Source organism: Mustela putorius, unplaced genomic scaffold (assembly GCF_011764305.1).
Source record: "Mustela putorius furo isolate JIRA1106 unplaced genomic scaffold, ASM1176430v1.1 tig00003850_pilon_pilon_pilon, whole genome shotgun sequence".
Taxonomy (NCBI): domain Eukaryota; kingdom Metazoa; phylum Chordata; class Mammalia; order Carnivora; family Mustelidae; genus Mustela; species Mustela putorius.
Window position 1 is genome coordinate 5,920,810 of NW_025422002.1, and position 11,043 is coordinate 5,931,852.

The 11,043-nt window shown below is 41.5% G+C and overlaps 1 pseudogene; it reads right to left on the minus strand.

Annotated features, from left to right (window-relative positions):
* Positions 1–1,698: 1,698 nt before the first annotated feature.
* On the minus strand, positions 1,699–3,433 carry LOC123387228 (annotated as a pseudogene).
* Between the last annotated feature and the right edge of the window lie 7,610 nt (positions 3,434–11,043).

An 11,043-nucleotide genomic window follows, 5' to 3' on the forward strand; every position in this document is an offset into this window, starting at 1 on the left:
AATCAATTTATGCTATCATTTCAGAGATGGTGAGAGCATGAGGACAGAGCAGGGAGAAAGACTAGTGTGCTGGGTGGAGGAGGGGTCAGGGGAGGCTACGCTTCTTTCTCGGATGATACGGAAGACTCTATTTTGTCCTTTAATCCTTGTTCTGGGAGAGCACCTTGATCTTCACCCCATCCGGTTCTCGGTTCTAGAGAGGTTTCACTCTCTTTCCCCACAGAGTTGGGGGTGGGCACATGACCCAGGCCCAGCCAATCAGCATTCATCTCCCTGCCCCCAAAACTTGAGCACCAAGGCTTGAGCACCAAGCTCTTTGGTAGAGCTGCCGGGAGGAGAGAGCCCTGATCACGTTGTTTTAACCCCTAAATCCAGCCATGCCTGAAGCCCTCTTAGCTTGGTGCACCAATACTTTCCTTTTTCGGCTGGAGCCTGCTTCAGTCTGTTGGAAGCCAAAGGGTTTTAATATGAAACTCAGGGGACATAGGTTCAAGCCCCGACTCTGCCCCTTTTGGGCTGAGTCTTCACCGCTTCTGTTAAAAGTGCTGAAGCTTCGTCAGGGAGAGAGAGCCTACAAGGGAGGTGTCCACTAAGGGGTGGCTGGACTGTAGAGAAAACTAGCTTCGAGCTGATTTCTTTTGACCTTAGCTTAATGGTGTTCGTATTTTGTGTTTCAGGAATGTGTGACTGAATTCCCAATGACGGGGCGAGTGGCTGTTCTATTTTTCATCTTTATGCTGACAGTCCAGATGGTACAGTGCTCTTGCCCCTCCTCCTTCCCTCTCTCCTCACTCAGACGCGCACAAGTATGTCAGGAGAGACATTTTTCCTTTTCTCAATGAAACGTAATTACATTGAATTCATGGCATTGATGATATTCATTGTCTCAAATTACACTGTTTCCTGGTGTTGGCTTGAGAGCTGTATAATAAAGTACTGATAAGGATTTTCTTTTTCTAACCCAAATTGTATGCAGATAGATGACACCTTCTGAGGGCACTACTTTCTTTCTTTCTTTTCTTTTCTTTTTTTTCAGAATTACTGAAAAATCAGCCATTTTGAGGCTAATTTACATTGCCTGTGTTTTTTACACACCCATCAGTTTCAAAATAGATTTCAAAGAGGAAAAAAGTGAAATGCTCTCAGCTCAGACATCCAAATAATTTGGCTTTAATGATATGCAAAACAAGGATGGGGGTGAAGGCAGGCAGCGCATAAAGGTGCTCCCAGCTGAGGGAGGCAGGAAGCATTTCCCCAGCCTCCAACAGTTACACTGGGTCACAGCCCTGACAGCCTGGGAAGAGGGTGGGGATTTCTGAGAAACAATGACATAAATGATATAAATCCTTATCCATAAAAATTGTAAGTTTTTTTTCTTTGCCTCTAAGAACCATTTTTGCCCTGTTGGTGATATTGTCTCCATTAAGGTTGCACGATCCCATGCTTACTCTGTGTGTGTCAGGCTCTCTTCTGAGTGCTTACTTGTATTAAATAGCTCAGTTCTCACAGAGACCCTATCCATTTTGGAGTTGAATGTTGCTTACGGCTCCAGGGTCAGTAACACAGTAACACAGGCGTCCCCAACTCCAAAGCCTGTTTTCACTTCTGCAGTCCAGAGAAGGCTTGTTCAGGGCATGTAGTATTGGTGCTAAGCTCCTGTGTTGAGATTGACTATTGCTAATTGATTATGCTTCTCTCTTACTGATCTGGGAGTGAGGAGCAGAACCCTTATCCACATGATGCTTTTGGTGACCACTGGTACAAAGATGGCCTGGGATCAATACCTTAACCTAGCTGCTTGAGACTTTTTTTTTTTTTTTAAGATTTTATTTATTTATTTGACAGACAGAGATCACAAGTAGGCAGAGAGGCAGGCAGAGAGAGAGGAGGAAGCAGGCTCCCTGCTGAGCAGAAAGCCCGATGTGGGGCTTGATCCCAGGACCCTGAGATCATGACCTGAGTCAAAGGCAGAGGCTTTAACCCACTGAGCCATCCAGGCACCCCTTGAGACCTTTTTTTTAAATTAACATATAATGTATTATTTGCCCCAGGGGTACAGGTCTGTGAATCATCAGGCTTAAACATTTCACAGCACTCACCATAGCACAAACTCTCCCCAGTGTCGAAAGCCCAACCACCTTATCCCTACCCCCTACCCCCCAGCAAACCTCAGTTTGTTTCATGAGATTTAGAGTCTCCCTCCCAATCCCATCTTGTTTCATTTTTTTCCTCCCTACCTCCAACACTCCCCACCCTGCTTCTTAAATTCCTCATATCAGAGAGATCATATGATAATTGTCTCTGTCTGATTGACTTATTTCTTTTAGCATATTACCCTCTAGTTCCATCCATGTCATTGCAAATTACAAGATTTCATTTCTTTTGATGGCTGCATAGTATTCCTGTGTGTGTGTGTGTGTGTGTGTGTGTGTGTGTGTGTGTATTACATCTTCTTTATCCATTCATCTGTGGATGGACATCTAGGTTCTTTCCATAGTTTGGCTATTGTAGACATTGCTGCTATAAACATTTGGGTTCACATGCCCCTTCGGATCACTATATTTGTATCTTTAGGGTAAATACCTAGTAGTGTGATTGCTGGATCGTACGCAGGGTTGCTGATTTTCAACTTTTTGAGGAACCTCCATGCTGTTTTCCAGAGTGGCTGCACCAGCTTGCATTCCCACCAACAGTGTAGGAGGGTTCCCCTTTTTCCACATCCTCACCAACATCTGCTGTTTCCTGACTTGTTAAGTTTAGCCATTCTGGCTGGTATATCATTGTGGTTTTGATTTGTATTTCCCTGATGCTGAGTGATATTGAGTACTTTTTCATGTGTCTATTGGCCATGAATGTCTTCTTTGCAGAGATGTCTGTTCATGTCTTCTGCCCATTTCTTGATTGGATTCTTTGTTCTTTAGGTGTTTGTTTCTGCCCATTTCTTGATTGGATTCTTTGTTCTTTGAGTTTGATAAGTTCTTTTTTTATCTTTTTTTTTTTCCCATTGAGGCATTTTATTTGTCTGTATGTATTACATCCCTGGAAAAAGAATCCCAGGATTTTCCCTCCTGTGTGTTTTCATCTTGCTTCTTCATGGTCTATGATGCCAGTTGAGGTTGTCAGTACAATGAAACCAAACTGGTGGGATGGGAGCAGGTTATTCTGCCATTTTTCTAGATCTTCCAGTTGTACATCAAATCTGGAGCTGATCACTCCACACTTGTTCAACCTGCCTGTGAGGTTCACAATAATTTTCCCTGTTCTGTGATCATCAGTGATTCAAATTTGCCAATGTAACCGTGCTTCATCATCATAGTGAGAAACTGGATGATGACTTTGGAGCACGGCCTAAATAGATGCATTTGCCTCTCTCTTCATCATTGTTAATGTTGTAGAGAGCATCTGCCAGGACCTTCATGCACACCATTATGGCGGCAAGGAAAAATGGCAGAAAGAGTGATAAGTTCTTTATAGATTTTGGATATTAGCCCTTTATCTGATGTGTCATTTGTGAATATTTTCTCCCATTCTGTTGGTTGACTTTTGGTTTTGTTGACAGTTCCCTTTGCTGTGCAAAAGCTTTTGATCTTGATGACGTCCCAATAGTTCATTTTTTGCCCTTGCTTCCCTTGCCTTTGGCGATGTTTCTAGGAAGAAAATGCTGCGCCTGATGTCGAAGGGTTGCTGCCTGGTTGCTTCAAGGATTTTGATGGATTCCTGTCTCCCATTGAGGTCTTTCATGCATTTTGAGTCTGTTTTTGTGTGTGGTGTAAGGAAATGGTCCAGTTTCATTCTTTTGCATGTGGCTGTCCAATTTTCCCATCACCATTTGTTGAAGAGACTGTCTTTTTTTCATGGACATTCTTTCCTGCTTTGTCAAAGATTAGTTGACCATAGAGTGGAGGGTCTATTTCTGGGTTCTCCATTCTGTCTATTGAACTCTATGTCTGTTTTTGTGTCAGTACCATACTGTTTTGGTGATTACAGCTTTGTAATAGCACTTGAAGTCTGGAATTGTGATGCCACCAACTTGGGTATTCCTCTGGGTATTCAGGGTCTTTTCTGGTTCCATATAAATTTTAGGATTATTTGTTCCATTTCCTTAAAAAAAAGTTGATGGTATTTTGATAGGGATTGCATTAAATGTGTAGATTGCTTTAGGTAGCATAGACATTTTCACAGTATTTGTTCTTCCAATCCGTGAGCATGGAATGTTTTCCCATTTGTTTGTGTCTTACTTGATTTCTTTCATTAGTATTCAATAGTTTTCTGAGTACAGATTCTTCGCCGCTTTGGTTAGATTTATTCCTAGGTATCTTATGGTTTTGGGTGCAACTGTAAATGTGATTGACTCCTTAATTTCTCTTTCTTGTGTCTTGGTGTTGGTAGCAATGCAACTGATTTCTGTGTATTGATTGTACTGAATTCCTGTATGAGTTCTAGCAGTTTGGGGATGGATTCTTTGGGTTTTCCTAAAGAATAAACTATCATATCATCTGCAAAGAATGACAGTTTGACTTCTTCTTTGCCTATTTATATGCCTTTTATTTCTTTTGGTTGTCTGATTGCTGAGGCTAGGGCTTCCAGTACTATGTTGAATAGCAGTGGTGACCTGCTTTGTGACCCAGGATGTGATCTATTCTGGAGAATATTCCATGTGCACTACAGAAGAATATGTATTCTGTTTTTTGGGGATGGAGTGTTCTATCTGTGTTGTTCATCTGGTCCAGTGTGTCATTTCAAGCCCTTTATTTCCTTGTTGATCTTTTGCTTAGATGATCTGTCCATTTCAGTGAGGGGGGGTGTTAAAGTCCCCTACTATTATTGTATTATTGTTGCTGTGTTTCTTTGATTTTATTAATTGGTTTATATAATTGGCTGTTCCCTTCTTAGGGGCATAGATATTTAAAACTTTTAGATCTTCTTGTTGGACAGAACTTTTAAGTAGGATATAGGGTTCTTTCTTATCTCTTATTATAGTCTTTGGCTTAAAATGTAATTTTTCTGATATAAGGATTACCACCCCAGCTTTCTTTTGATGTCCATTAGCATGGTAAAATGTTTTCCATCCCCTCACTTTAAATCTGAAGGTGTCTTTGGGTCTAGAATGAGTTTCTTACAGATAGGATATCATTGGGTCTTGTTTTTTTATCCATTCTGATACCTTGTATCTTTTGATTGGGGCATTTAACCCATTTACATTCAGGGTAACTATTGAAAGATAAGAATTTAGTGCCATTATATTGCCTGAAAGGTGACTGCTACTATATATGGCCTCTGTTCCTTTCTGGTCTATTATTTTTAGGCTCTCTCTTTGCTTAGAGGACCCCTTTCAATGTTTTCTGTAGGGCTGGTTTGGTGTTTGCAAATTCTTTTAGTTTTTGTTTGTCCTGGAAGTTTTCTATCTCTCCTTCTGTTTTCAATGACAGCCTAGCTGGATATAGTACTGTTGGCTGCATATTTTTCTCATTTAGTGCTCTGAATATATCATGCCAGTCCTTTCTGGCCTGCCAGATATCTGTGGATAGGTCTATTACCAATCTAATATTTCTACCATTGTATGCTGCAGACCTCTTGCCTGGAGCTGCTTGCAGCATTTTCTCCTTATCTCTGAGACTTGTAAGTTTTACTATTAGATGATGGGGTATGGACCTATTTTTATTGATTTTGAGAGGGATTTTCTGTGCCTCCTGGATTTTGATGTTTGTTCCCTTTGCCAAATTAGGGAAACTCTACTATAATTCGCTCCAATATGCCTTCTGCTCCCCTCTCTCTTTCTTCTTCTTCTGGGATCCCAATTATTCTAATATTGTTTCATCCTATGGTATCACTTATCTCTCAAATTCTCCCTTCATGGTCCAGTAGTTGTTTATCTCTCTTTTACTCAGCTTCTTTATTCTCTGTCATTTGGTCTTCTATATCACAAATTCCCTCTTCTGTCTCATTTATCCCTAGTAGGAAGAGCCTCCATTTTTTATTGCGCCTCATTAACACTTTTTTTGATTTTAACTTGGTTAGATTTTAGTTCTTTAATTTCTCCAGAAAGTACCTTTATTTCTCCTGACAGGTTTCTCTAATATCTTCCACATCTTTTTCAAGCCCGGCTAGAACCTTGAGAATTGTCATTCTGAACTCTAGATTTGACATATTAACAATGTCCATATTGATTAGGTCCCTGGCCTTTGGTACTACCTCTTGTTCTTTTTTTTTGTGGTGAGTTTTTCCGCCTTGACATTTTAGCCAGATAAGAATATATGAAGGAACAAATAAAATACTAAAAGGGTGGCAAAGACCCCAGTAAAATGTGCTTTAACCAAACCAGAAGAGACCCCAAATTGTGGGGGGAAGAAAGGGGATAAAAAGAAGTTCAGAAAAAAATTAAAAAAAAATAAAGAAAGAAAAAATATTAAAAAGAAAAAATATATATTAGACTGGTGAATAGAGCCCACTTAATTTTGGGGGTATTTTGGTCTCTTAAAAGAAACTACCTCCCAAAATTTTAAAGAATGAAAAACATATATAAGGGTAAACATAATGAAGGGATGGAGTATGACTATAAAGATGAAAAAAAAAATTTTTTTTAAATTTCTAAAAAAAGAGTTAAGATAAGTTGGTTGGGAGAATAAAGAAAAAGAAAGTGGAGAGAATTTTCTCAGGCTGGAGACTAGAACAAAGCCCTGTGCTAGATTTAGGGTATATTTTGATCTAGTAGAAGAAGTTGTATCCTGAATTTTCTTAGAGGAAAAAACCCTATGTGTATACAAAAAATAAAGTTAGATACAATGAAGGATAAAATATGACTATAATAATGAAGTTTCAAAAAAGATTTTTTTAAATGGTATTGTTAAGATAAACTAATTAAAAAATGTTAAAAGAGGAAAGGGTAAAAGTTAAAAAAACTTAGCAGAAGAAAAAAATAAAATTAAAACAAATTAATTAACTTTGCAAGACTAAGGAATCATGGGGAGAAAGGCATGAATTCCATGCTTTGCTTTCTCCTCCTCTGGAATTCCGTTCTTCTCCTTTTTAAGTGAACTTGGTCATGGCTGGATTTCTTGCTGATCTTGGGGAGGGCCCTGTTGTAGTGATTCTCAAGTGTCTTTTCCTGAGGCAGAATTATACTGCCCTTACCAGGCTAAGTAATCTGCTTGGGTTCCCTTTTGGAAGCTTTTGTTCCCTGAAAGCTTTCTGTAGAATTCCAGAGGATGGGAATGAAAATGGCGGCCTCCCAATCTCCAACCCAGAGGAGCTGAGAGCTCAGGGCCCCACTCCTCAGTCCACAGATCCCTGCACTCTTCCAAGGGAGTCTCCCCGCATCTTGTGGGGTCCCTGCTCACAGAGCAGTGGCCTGTACCATGGACCACAATTTAAGGTAACCCCAAGTTGAGAACTTACTCCTTGGCTACATCTCTGTAGCCAGCTTCCCTGCTCTAATACCTGCAAGTTCTGCAATACTCAGACACCCCTGATCCTTCTGTGACCCCGTGGGGCCTGAGACCATGCTCCATGTGGGCTTCACCCCAGTTTAGCCTCTGGAGCGATGTCCCTCAGTGGAGCAGACTTTTAAAAGTCCTGATTTTGTGCTCGATTGCTCTGCCACTTGTCAGGAGCCGGCTCCTCCCCCGTGGTCTATCTCCCCATTGCTTTGTAGGTGTTCAGAATGGTTCGATAAGCTATCTAGCTGATCTCCTGCTACCTGATGTTGTCTCAGCCTGCTACTTCTCCACCATCTTGACTCCTCCTGCCCTACGTGTGAGAATATGAAGGAGGCCGTGAGCCCAAGCCCATGAGTACTGAGTCATACCAGCAACCACCAGAATGAGCTTGGAAGCTGGTCCTTCTCTACTTGAGTCTTAATATGACCAAAGCCTGGTAAGGGAATGAGAGTCAGAGGACCCTATTAGGCTACTTTTAATTTCCTGACACAAGGAAACTATGATATAACCAGCAGTGTTGTTTTAAGGCATTAGGCTTGTGGGTAATTTCTTACACAGCAGGAATTAACTAATACAGAGATTCTGGGAAGTAAAAACTGAGGTAGAGCCAATATTGTACTTCAATGAAACTTAGTGTCATATGGCAATCATTTTTTGAAGCTATTAAAAACTAGTCATAAATGTGATTTTTCATGAATGGATCATAACTTATTTAGTAGTTTTCCTATTACACTGGCTATTCCGATTGCCTCCATTGTTTCCCATGATGAACAATGCTACCAAGACGTATATATAACCTTTGATCCACATCACTGTTCGCTTCCTAGGAACTTTCATTTCTAGAAGTTGAATTAATAGGGCACAAAGATATTTATGATTTTTTTAGAGTTTATTTATTTATTTGAGAGAGAGAGAGCATTAGAGGGAAGAAGATCAGAGGGAGAAGCAGACTCCCCATGGAGCTGGGAGCCCAATGGGGGACTTGATCCTGGGACTCTGGGATCATGACCTGAGCGGAAGGCAGTTGCTTAACAAACTGAGCCACTCAGGTGCCTGATGTTTATGATTCTTGGTATATATTGCTAGATTGCTCTCCAGAAAGGCTTGTGTCATTTCATAATCTTATCAATAGAATGTGATAATGCATATATAAAGCTCATCTTAGACTGAAAGTCTCTGGTTCTGTAGGACTAGGGTGGCTTAGTATTTGTTTCTGGTTATGCAGAATCTAGCTCAGTGCTTGACACATAGTAGGGCCCACTTAGGGAATAAGAAATGATGGGAAGGCATTTGTAAGTGCTGGGTGATCCTCATTTTTTTTTTTTTAAGATTTTATTTATTTAACAGACAGAGATCACAAGTAGACAGAGAGGCAGGCAGAGAGAGATTAGGAAGCAGGCTCCCAAATGAGCAGAGAGCCCGAGGCAGGGCTTGATCCCAGGACCCTGAGATCATGACCTGAGGCAAAGGCAGAGGCTTAACCCACTGAGCCACACAGGTGACCCTGGGTAATCCTCATTTCAAGACTTTGTTTCTAGGAGGGACAGTTCATTGTATATCATTACTCTTTAGTTTGTGACTTCTGATTAAATGGGTTGAAAAGTGCAATGGGTCTCAAACTTTAGCATTCATAGAACCACCTGGAAGGCTTCTTAAAATAGAGGTTGTTGGGCTCCACTCTTACACAGTCTGAATCAGTTCATCTAGGATGGGGCCTAGGAATCTGCATTTCTCATGAGATCCTGTGTGTTGCCTGGTCCACGTACCACACGTGGAGTAGCACTAGGTAGGGGATGTCTGCTTGTTCTTTATCATTCTCTTTGAGCACCACTGCCACCCTACCGTATGGTTTGGGGAGGGTATGTCTACTCAGGATGCCTGAGTATCACTGCCCTGGAGATCTCAGGGTCTCAGGTTCATTAGGGAACCAGAGAGTGGTCTGTGGGTTGATGTATGACTTGGGCAGGGCCATTCAGACCTTTTTTTGGAGGGACTCGGATTTGAGATGAAAGATGACATTTCTTGTGATGTTAAAAATACAAAGGATCAAATGAGCCTTGAACTTCTCTGACTATGAAGTCCACAAAGGGAAAACAGAGCCAAGGAAATGAAAAGAGACATTCTCTTGAGAATGAAGTTTGAGCCCCATGTCTAGTCATGCTGTGGGCTTCCTAGAAATGGCAGTGAGTAAACTCCTTTTTTTTCCCCCAGCTTGTTTGAGTTGGATTTCTGTCTTTTACAATAGAAGGGCCCTGATCCAGGGGTCCTGTACCCTAGGAAGTGGAAGGATATTAATGTGGACATAAGCAATGATGTCCCACTCATTGGAGTCTCTCCGTAAGCTCACATATAAAAGAAAAACTTTGGCACTGGATGCTTGTTTCAGATTAAATCCGAAATATAGTAATGGATTTCATCTGTGCTATGGCAGGGAGAGAGATTTCAGTATAGAAGTAAGCTGAACTCCAAATGTGGCAAAATCATCTAGGGATTTACAGCCAGTGAGCAAAATGTGAGGGTCAATGGATGGAAAATCACTAAGAGAAAATTGACTAATAGTAAGAGTGGTGAGAGTCTTGCTACCCTGACTTAGGTTTCTTTGCTAAGACTGGAGTAAGCAGGCCAAGGACATGGATGGTCAAGGTCAAAGCCCAGTTGACATGAGGGCTTAGAGGATCCTGAGTAAAGTTTGGTCAAGGAAGGAGTCATTGTCACATAGGAATCCCAAGTATCTTTTGGGCTGACCCTGGTGCACAGGAGGGAACTGTGACCCTGCCTGTCAGAAGTTTTACAGGGCAAACTCCTGTCTACAGGGATCTCTACGGATGGTCCCAAGGGCTTTCAGCCCTCTTTGATGGCTCTGGCTTGCTCAAGAAGTACCTGGGCATGCAGCAGAGGCTCACTGAAGGTTTATGGGATGACCCTCTGCTTCCTTGAGGCAGAGGAAAGAGGCTGCCTCTGATTCCACAATGAGAAACAAAGCGGATGATAAAGCTTCTGGGAGAAAGTCTGCGTGACTTTAATTTGCAGGAGTGGATGGTATGTGACTGATCAAAGATTTCGATAGATGAATGGTGAGGTGGAAGGAGGTGTTGCAGGGGCCTAGATGTCAGGGCAGGAAGAGCAAGAAACAGACATAGGCAGCGACAGATACTGAAGACACAAGGCAGGACAACTTTGAGTGCTGAGAGTTGTCTGTAGCTGGAAACACATTTTTGTTGACCAAGGGGATAGGTTTTTTAGTCCAATTTTTATTTTTCAAAGGGCTCACCATCCACAATTAGCAAGGACAATTGACTAGGAGGCTGTGGTGGCTATCCTGGGGAGAGACAGACAGAATAGCTTGCGTTAGGGGGTTATGTAGGGGTTATAGAGAGAGGAGAGAGGGGAAAAGCAGGTGGGTTTCAGAGGGAAAAAGCAGGTGCGTTTCAGAGTCTGTAGGAAGTAAAACTGAGGGCTGGGTAAGTTAAATCGTTTGCCCAACGTCACCTAAGGCTACTTAAATTATTTGTATTCATTAAAGTAACATAAAATTAAGCATTCCACTTGTATCAGATCATCAGCCCCACTATATGTGCTCAGTAGACACCTATGGCCACCTCTTTGG